The following is a 9,282-nucleotide window of genomic DNA, read 5'->3' on the forward strand; positions in this document are numbered from 1 at the left end:
CACCACATCTCCCGCGACCGAGACGACCGCGGGATTCAGTGCTGGGCTCTTTCCTGTTCGCTCGCCGCTACTAAGGAAATCCTAGTTAGTTTCTTTTCCTCCGCTTACTAATATGCTTAAATTCGGCGGGTGATCCTCCCTGATCTGAGGCCAACGATAAAAATTTGAGGCAGACGCGATATCCGTCAGCGCAACGACTCCGCCTCCGCGACCGAAATCAATCGGTGCGTCGGCGTCGACGACGCGCCCTTCGGACGTCGAGTCCGCCTACTGTTCATTAATTCAAATAATATAACAGTGTTTTCGACGGCGGTGTTTTCGTTCGAACGTACGCAGCGCATCACGCGCGCCGACGACACAGTTCGACGTGCGTGCACGCCCCGCACACCGATAATCACTCTCGCAAATTTTTTACCTTCACGGAGCGTCGGTGGGGAGCGGCGCACGTCGCCGACGCGAGCGCGCTACCGTACACACCACACAACACGTAACGTTATATTACATTTATGTCTCATATTTAAACGGACCGCACGTGAGGCGCGGCATGGGCGAACCCACACACGCGCGACGCCGCCCGGAACCGTCAATTGTTCGTCGTGAGACGAACAGTGTGGCATATGATTTTATACAGCCGGCCCTCAGACAGGAGTGGTCCTGGATGTTTCTCCACGGACCGCAATGTGCGTTCGAAATGTCGATGTTCAAATGTGTCCTGCAGTTCACACTATGACGCGCAGTTAACTGCGTTCTTCATCGACCCGCGAGCCAAGTGATCCACCGTCCAGGGTAATGGTTTATATTATAAAAAACATGTCACTGGGTGTGAAAAATAAATTGAATGTGAAACAAACAGACCACGGACGTGTTAAGGTCAAACGTGGACATTCGTTTACCGCTCTCTGTTATAATGTTGTATTTACGCCAACCGACGGACGCGCGACGAGCTTACACCCCCCGCACTAGCACACTGACTTTCGCTGCACGCGATCCACCGTCTGTTCATTGGACACTCGTGGCGCGGATTCTTGCCAGTCAACGTGACGCGAACGTGACAGTGTGTGTACAGGTACTAGCGCACTAGCGCGTAGGGGTCAACTCGAGCGTTCAAGTTCGACTCCGTCGTAGCGAGAAAAAAATGTTGTTCAGTTCGATTCGATTGTTTATGGTATAATATTATCGTCGCGTTAATTGAATAACACAACAACATCATACGATAATGATCCTTCCGCAGGTTCCCCTACGGAAACCTTGTTACGACTTTTACTTCCTCTAAATGATCAAGTTTGGTCAACTTCCCAGCAACGCCGACGGCCGTGAAGCCACCGCGTGTCGGTCCGAAGACCTCACTAAATCATTCAATCGGTAGTAGCGACGGGCGGTGTGTACAAAGGGCAGGGACGTAATCAATGCGAGCTTATGACTCGCGTTTACTAGGAATTCCTCGTTTATGGGGGATAATTGCAAACCCCAATCCCCAGCACGAAGGAGTTTCAACGGGTTGCCCGGGCCTCTAGGCCAGGGAGAACATGCTGATTCCTTCAGTGTAGCGCGCGTGCGGCCCAGGACATCTAAGGGCATCACAGACCTGTTATTGCTCAATCTCGTGCGGCTCGAAGCCGCCGGTCCCTCTAAGAAGAATTTTAATACGTCGCCAGTGAGTTGCGCGACCGAAGTCGCGCACACCTAAATGGCGACGCCTATTTAGCAGGCTAGAGTCTCGTTCGTTACCGGAATTAACCAGACAAATCGCTCCACCAACTAAGAACGGCCATGCACCACCACCCACCGAATCAAGAAAGAGCTGTTAATCTGTCAATCCTTCCGGTGTCCGGGCCTGGTGAGATTTCCCGTGTTGAGTCAAATTAAGCCGCAGGCTCCACTCCTGGTGGTGCCCTTCCGTCAATTCCTTTAAGTTTCAGCTTTGCAACCATACTCCCCCCGGAGTCCAAAATCTTTGGTTTCCCGGAAGCTGCCCGCCGAGCCATTGTATTAACGTCGGCGGATCGCTAGATGACATATTTACGGTTAGAACTAGGGCGGTATCTAATCGCCTTCGAACCTCTAACTTTCGTTCTTGATTGATGAAAACACCTTTGGCAAATGCTTTCGCTGATGTTCGTCTTGCGACGATCCAAGAATTTCACCTCTAACGTCGCAATACGAATGCCCCCAGTTATCCCTATTAATCATTACCTCGGAGTTCTGAAAACCAACAAAATAGAACCGAGATCATATTCTATTATTCCATGCACGAAATATTCAAGCGGCATTTTGAGCCCGCTTTGAGCACTCTAATTTGTTCAAAGTAAAATTGTCGGCCCACCTCGACACTCACTGAAGAGCACCGCGATAGGATTTTGATATTGAACCGACGTTTTACCGTCGGCTCACCGACGATATGCTCCGCAAACGTGTCAGTATCACCGCGGATGCGGTGCACCGACAGCGCGGCGCACAAATGCAACTACGAGCTTTTTAACCGCAACAATTTTAGTATACGCTATTGGAGCTGGAATTACCGCGGCTGCTGGCACCAGACTTGCCCTCCAATTGTTCCTCGTTAAAATATTTAAAGTGTACTCATTCCGATTACGAGGCCTCGTAAGAGTCCCGTATCGTTATTTTTCGTCACTACCTCCCCGTGCCGGGAGTGGGTAATTTGCGCGCCTGCTGCCTTCCTTGGATGTGGTAGCCGTTTCTCAGGCTCCCTCTCCGGAATCGAACCCTGATTCCCCGTTACCCGTGACAACCATGGTAGTCGCAGAAACTACCATCGAAAGTTGATAAGGCAGACATTTGAAAGATGCGTCGCCGGTACTGGACCATGCGATCGGCAAAAGTTATCCAGATTCATCAAAATAAACGACTTAGGACGCGAGGCCCTCCGTCGATTGGTTTGGATCTAATAAAAGCACTCATCCCATTGCTGGTCAGAGTTCTGATTGCATGTATTAGCTCTAGAATTACCACAGTTATCCAAGTAACTGAGTAAGATCTAAGGAACCAAAACTGATATATTGAGCCATTCGCGGTATCGCCTTAATACGGCTTGCACTGAGACATGCATGGCTTAATCTTTGAGACAAGCATATAACTACTGGCAGGATCAACCAGGGAGCTAACCACTAGAGCCGCACGAATCTCTTCGAGCGCTCGAGGTACTCGCCGTCGACACGCGTGTCGACGGCCAAACAGTGCACGCGCGCACACACGGCGGACCGTGCACGCGCGGTGACCAGCCATTATTTGAATTTTCCCTTTTGTGCGACAAACACAAAAAAAAGAAAACGCGGAGCAACTAAGCTACCGCACATTCGAACGTTCCATATTACGAGATCTATCATCTATGATAGTGTAACAGAGAGTTTAACATGAACTCGTCAACCATATAGATTGTCGCCCGGTGCTGGAGAGATCAGACCACATACATTACGTCAAAGTTGATGTAATACTATATGAAGAAATATTGTAACTTCGCGACCGCTATCAGTTCCACCTTCGACGCGACGGGCACAATACCAGACAACGGCGCACTCTAAACAGGTGCTCCGCGCTCGTACATAATGCCCCGCCGCGATTGTTACGGTGGTAACTTTAACGAACTGCAGCTACCGTTCGGCTCGACACAAAATCAAACTAATGATTATCGCGAGAACCTCACGTTTCGCTGGTCCGTCGGTCGACACGTCGTATATTGTTTGTTTATTATCATTATGATGAGCTCAAATGGATATGGCACAAATTTTTGTATTTTCACACATCGCATAACCAACACCACCATCACTGCTCACTCGCACTCACTCCACATGTATATGCGAATGCGCCGTGCAGATAATGCGCTGGTGTTATGCGATTAAAAATATATGTTGTCACATCGAGTAGTATAGACTTCGATTAACCTAAACCTGGTACCACCACCACCACCACCACCACCACCACCATTCCCCCCCCCCCCCCCGTCCGGAAGGAAAGTTTGAAAAACAAAAACACTCTCAAGACCAATCGGTCGGTTCGCGCATTGAACATCTCACTTTGATATTATACAATTTGAATTATGAATTACAGTGGCGGGACGTGTTCAGTGTTTATTATTATTGTATTGTACATGTGAAACTAGAATAAATAGTACCTACCTGATAATAACAAATGTCGACGGTGGTTATATACAAAATAATAAAAAATATAAAAAAAAAAATTAAAAAAGAAAACTACGGTGGCGGGTCGTGTTCAATGTTTATTATTATTGTATTGTACATAAATCATCATTATTATTATTATTATTATTATTATTATTATATTTATTTTTATAATATTATTATCATTATAATTTGCATCAAATTCTAGGTAATATACTAGGATAGGATTTTTAAAAATGAAACTACATAATATTTTCAATTTGACAACAGACTTGCAACTTTTTCGCTCGCTTATTATCAATGTATATAGATATGATAGCTATTCGCCGCAATCGTTTTGTATAATACTATACACACACTGTTTCACCCGGTACACGTAATATGGTGTGATATTTTTTAGGATAACAATAAATGTAACAAGTAAAGGAGTATATGGGCACATTTGGGCTGTCGGCGGCCACCGCGACCGATGATGAACAAATATTAGTGTCAAATGAAAGTACTGATGATATTTAGAAACAACATTAGGTTAGGTTTGGTTAGGTTAGGTTACCAGCAGCGGAATTAAGTGCCATTATTGAACACACACGAGTAAGTACTAATAAACACTGGTCCTTCTTATGAAAACCTTTCACCTTACCTTCGCGCTTTTGCTTTAAACATAAGCTAAGATACTTAATAAATTATGCATATCAGATTTATTAAAGTATATTTCGGCGATGAGATGATTTCAACACTGTAATTGTAGGACTCCTAAGTATGAAATATACTTTATTGTCGAATTATTGTCCTTGGCCGCTTTTACGCTTTCATTTCGTTTTTATTATTAATCAGACGGACCGACACACAGGTGCACATTTTTCGCATTTATAATATTAGCTATAACTGGATATAGTGTCAATTTATTATTCTGTTTTGTCTACGGACTTGGCGTGTACGGTGCTCGCATTGAATTCTCGTTTCGTTCGCGCATTAAAATCTTATATTACAACACTATAATAATATATCTATCTATTTTACAAAGTAAAGTACAATAGTTTTAAATGATTTATATATACGTATATTCATTCGTAATGATAATAATATTATTATATATTATTGAAGTGAGATAAACAAAGTTGATAAGTAAGTGCATTTGTTGAATAAAAAAATAATAGTAAACTGGAGACTGACGGGGACTATTGTTTGTGCTACGGGATAGCGATGGACGTTGCCGTGGTGCCATACTTAGTTAGGGACAGCCAGTAAAATAATGGTGTACGTTAAACTGAACGCCTAGATTAATTGAGACGAGTAATTCTGTTTACTGTACACGCATTGAATTCACCTCTGGTCGAGTCGCGCCGCCCGGGCCGCGTCGTCGATCGTCGCAAGCGTAAGTTTCTTTGTTCAGTTCGCGCATTAAGATCCCCTACTGACCGTATTAAATCATTGAAGCATTACACCTATTTTGTCGTGGCCCTCGCGTGCTTTGGTACACGCATTGAATTCACCTCTGGTCGCGTCGCGCCGCCCGCGTCGTAAGCGGACTTTTCTTTGGTCAGTTCGCGCATTAAAAACCCCTACTATCCTCCAACTCTACCTTAGTCCACGTCTTCTATTTAAAATAGAAGATTATAATTATATTTCAAAATTGACAATTCAACCAAACAAGCTGCTTTATCTCTGTACTCGCATTGTTAGCGAGTGCGGAGAACACGCACACGAGAGGTGCACCTACGTGTACCGTTCGACGCGTGCAACCCCGTTTGGCGTGGTCGTCGACCTACACCATTTCGCGTGCGCGCCGTGCTGTCAGAGAACACACTAGCGCGCGCACATCGTTCATGGAGAAGAGACGTCCTCGGACGAATCACCTGGCGTAGGGCTGAGTCTCAACAGATCGCAGCACGACGCTGCTCTACCGAGCACAACACCCCGCCTGGAACGTAAGTCGTCTACAGACTATTCCGAGCCCCGACATCGAACTGAGCTAATTCGGAAACTTCGACGCCGTGATGCACGCGTTAAGCATGTAAGCACCGATCGTCGCGCTCCAAATGGGCTTCGACGTCGCACCTTACGAGTAAAGCGCGACTAGTAAAGTCACATTGTTTAGAGCCTCCCGACTCTCGGGGCTCCACAGTGAGTATATCCTTGCCGGATTCGGCTAGGCTGGCTTCGGCCTTAGAGGCGTTCAGGCATAATCCCGCGGATGGTAGCTTCGCACCACCGGCCGCTCGGCCGAGTGCATGAACCAAATGTCCGAAACTGCGGTTCCTCTCGTACTGAGCAGTATTACTATCGCAACGACAAGCCATCAGTAGGGTAAAACTAACCTGTCTCACGACGGTCTAAACCCAGCTCACGTTCCCTTTTGATGGGTGAACAATCCAACGCTTGGCGAATTTTGCTTCGCAATGATAGGAAGAGCCGACATCGAAAGATCAAAAAGCAACGTCGCTATGAGCGCTTGGCCGCCACAAGCCAGTTATCCCTGTGGTAACTTTTCTGGCACCTCTTGCTAAAAACTCTTTATACTAAAGGATCGATAGGCCGTGCTTTCGCAGTCCCTATGCGTACTGAACATCTGGATCAAGCCAGCTTTTGCCCTTTTGCTCTACGCGAGGTTTCTGTCCTCGCTGAGCTGGCCTTAGGACACCTGCGTTATTCTTTGACAGATGTACCGCCCCAGTCAAACTCCCCGCCTGGCAGTGTCCTCGAACCGGATCACGCGGGAGTTGTACGGCGACGAGCGTTGCCGCCACGTCGCCACTCTGCACGCTTGGAACGAAACACCGTACGCACGTCGATTGGATCGACCGCGCACCGCTTCCGCCCAACCGAGTAAGTAATGAAACAATGAAAGTAGTGGTTTTTCAGCGGCGACCGCGCGAGACGATCTCCCACTTATGCTACACCTCTCATGTCTCCTTACAATGCCAGACTAGAGTCAAGCTCAACAGGGTCTTCTTTCCCCGCTGATTCTCCCAAGCCCGTTCCCTTGGCTGTGGTTTCGCTAGATAGTAGATAGGGACAAATCCCTCCACCAACCCATGGCCCTCTCAACCTTTCGTGGTTATACGGGCCAAATCATGGGAATGTGCACCCTACTGTCCTGGGTCCTGCCCTTCAGGTGCACACTTCTTGATTCCCTACAAATTGTTTAATCTATTTCCATTTGTCCCTAAGTCCTTCTCCCCTTTCTGGGGCGGACAGCACAGATACGGCTTCGGTGTCTTCCGATAACGCGTACTGTTTCCACTATCTCTTTAAGTCCTCAGTGCCTCCGATTTTCCATATGTCTTTCTTCCTGTTCTAGTCTGCTTCTAATCCTGTGCCATAGTCGCGCGTAGTCCCGTAGCCTTCCGAAGTTCGCCGCCGATGAAACAAGATCACAGTAGTAGGCCGGACCCTCCCCAAAGACTTCGATACCGTCCAAGAGTTCCCTACGCGCCTCCCCGTACAGAGGGCACTCCCAGAGTGCGTGGTGTGCGTCTTCTACCTCGGCTTCGCCGCAGTAGCATGACCCCACAGCGGCAAGAGTCATTCTGTGGAGCCTCCCTCTGAAACAGCCATGACCGGTGAGCAGCTGCGAAGTTTCATAGTCAGGCTCGACCCAAGTCGCCTTGGACCGGGCCAACACGTCCGGGAAGAACCGATGTAACTCCCTCCCCTTGTCCGATGTGTCCCAACGCTCCTGCCATTGGGCATAAGCGGACTCAGTTTCTCTGAGTTTGGCACCCCGAAGCTCTTCCTTGGTAATCGCGGACTGGCGCAGCACACCTAGTCTGCCAGCACGGATAACCTCGAGGTCGGCCGGAAGCACCCCTGCCAAGACTGACAGGGCGTCGGTGCTCGTCGAGCGATACGCCTTGGTCAGAAGGATCAAGGCGGGTCTCTGGGTGCGCAAAAGCGCGCTCCGCACAACGTGCAGGGTCGCTCGCTCAAACCAACATGCTGCAGCATATGTCACGGTAGCCACAAAAGTCCCCTGGTACAGAACCCTTAAAGCCCTGTACCTAACCCCCCATGAGCTAGCCGATACTCTCGACATTTTGCCAAAGCAATTTGCCGCCCTCTCTCCTATGGATACCGAGTGCCGCGCGAACGAAAGACTCGAGTCGATCACCACTCCCAAAACCGTGGTCGCCGTGACGCTCTCGATGGAGTTGCTCCCTAACCTTACGACTGGGGGTCGCTGGAACTTCCCCTTGACCGTCATGGTTGACGATTTTGAGGGAGAAAATTCCAGCCTATTACGGACGCCCCATTCCGCAATGAGCCGCAATGCCTCCAAGGCTTTCGCCTCGAGGGCCGCTCGCGAGTCGCCCTCAATCAGGATCGTCACGTCGTCGGCATAAGCCACGAGTTTCACCCCCCTGGGGAGGGGCAGTCGAAGCAAGTCGTCCATTAGGATGTTCCAGAGCGAAGGACCAAGCACAGATCCCTGCGGACAGCCCATTGTGGCCACCTTCCACACTACCCTGCGACCAACGAACATGCCTACCCTGCGTCCGGTGAAGTAGCCCGCCAACATCCGATAGATGTTTGGCGGACAACCTCCTCTTTTCGCTTTCAGCATGATCATCGGCCACCAGGCATTATCAAAGGCCCCCGAGATATCCAAAAAGATCGCCTGAACATACTTCGAGGAGCTCCGGCGAGCCACACTGAGGATTTCTCCCAGAGCAGATACCGTTGACCGTCCGCGAGTGAAACCATGCTGGCAGTCCGACAGACCACTCGTCATTTGCGTGGCGCTTTTCAATATTATGCGTTCCAAAATTTTACCAAAGATCGGCAACAGAGTGACGGGCCGGTAGGCTTTAGGATCGGTAGGCGGCTTGCCGTTGCCTTTCGGCAGGACAATCAGTCTACCGTCCTTCCATACGCGCGGAAAAACGCCCTCTTGGACACATCGCCTAAACACCTCAGTTGTCTCTCGCGGCGCGGCTGCCCAAACGTGTTTTATAATACGTGCGGAAATCCCGTCGATCCCCGGTGCAGTGATTCTCCCAAGCCCGTTCCCTTGGCTGTGGTTTCGCTAGATAGTAGATAGGGACAAATCCCTCCACCAACCCATGGCCCTCTCAACCTTTCGTGGTTATACGGGCCAAATCATGGGAATGTGCACCCTACTGTCCTGGGTCCTGCCCTTCAGGTG

General features: G+C 48.9%; 3 non-coding genes across 3 annotated transcripts in view; all 3 read right to left on the bottom strand.

The window, feature by feature from the left end:
* The window catches only part of LOC121740106, a 3,954-nt gene extending 3,801 nt beyond the window's left edge, over nucleotides 1-153 (bottom strand). The window contains exon 1 of the ribosomal RNA XR_006037557.1: nucleotides 1-153. This exon is cut by the window's left edge and continues 3,801 nt beyond it. This is a non-coding gene — a ribosomal RNA (large subunit ribosomal RNA).
* A 479-nt stretch (nucleotides 154-632) lies between these two features.
* Nucleotides 633-789, bottom strand: LOC121740137. The gene has a single exon (XR_006037571.1). It is a non-coding gene; the product is annotated as a 5.8S ribosomal RNA (ribosomal RNA).
* A 425-nt stretch (nucleotides 790-1,214) lies between these two features.
* Nucleotides 1,215-3,117, bottom strand: LOC121740088. The gene has a single exon (XR_006037539.1). It is a non-coding gene; the product is annotated as a small subunit ribosomal RNA (ribosomal RNA).
* Between the last annotated feature and the right edge of the window lie 6,165 nt (nucleotides 3,118-9,282).

Source organism: Aricia agestis, chromosome 2, assembly GCF_905147365.1.
Source record: "Aricia agestis chromosome 2, ilAriAges1.1, whole genome shotgun sequence".
NCBI classification, from domain to species: domain Eukaryota; kingdom Metazoa; phylum Arthropoda; class Insecta; order Lepidoptera; family Lycaenidae; genus Aricia; species Aricia agestis.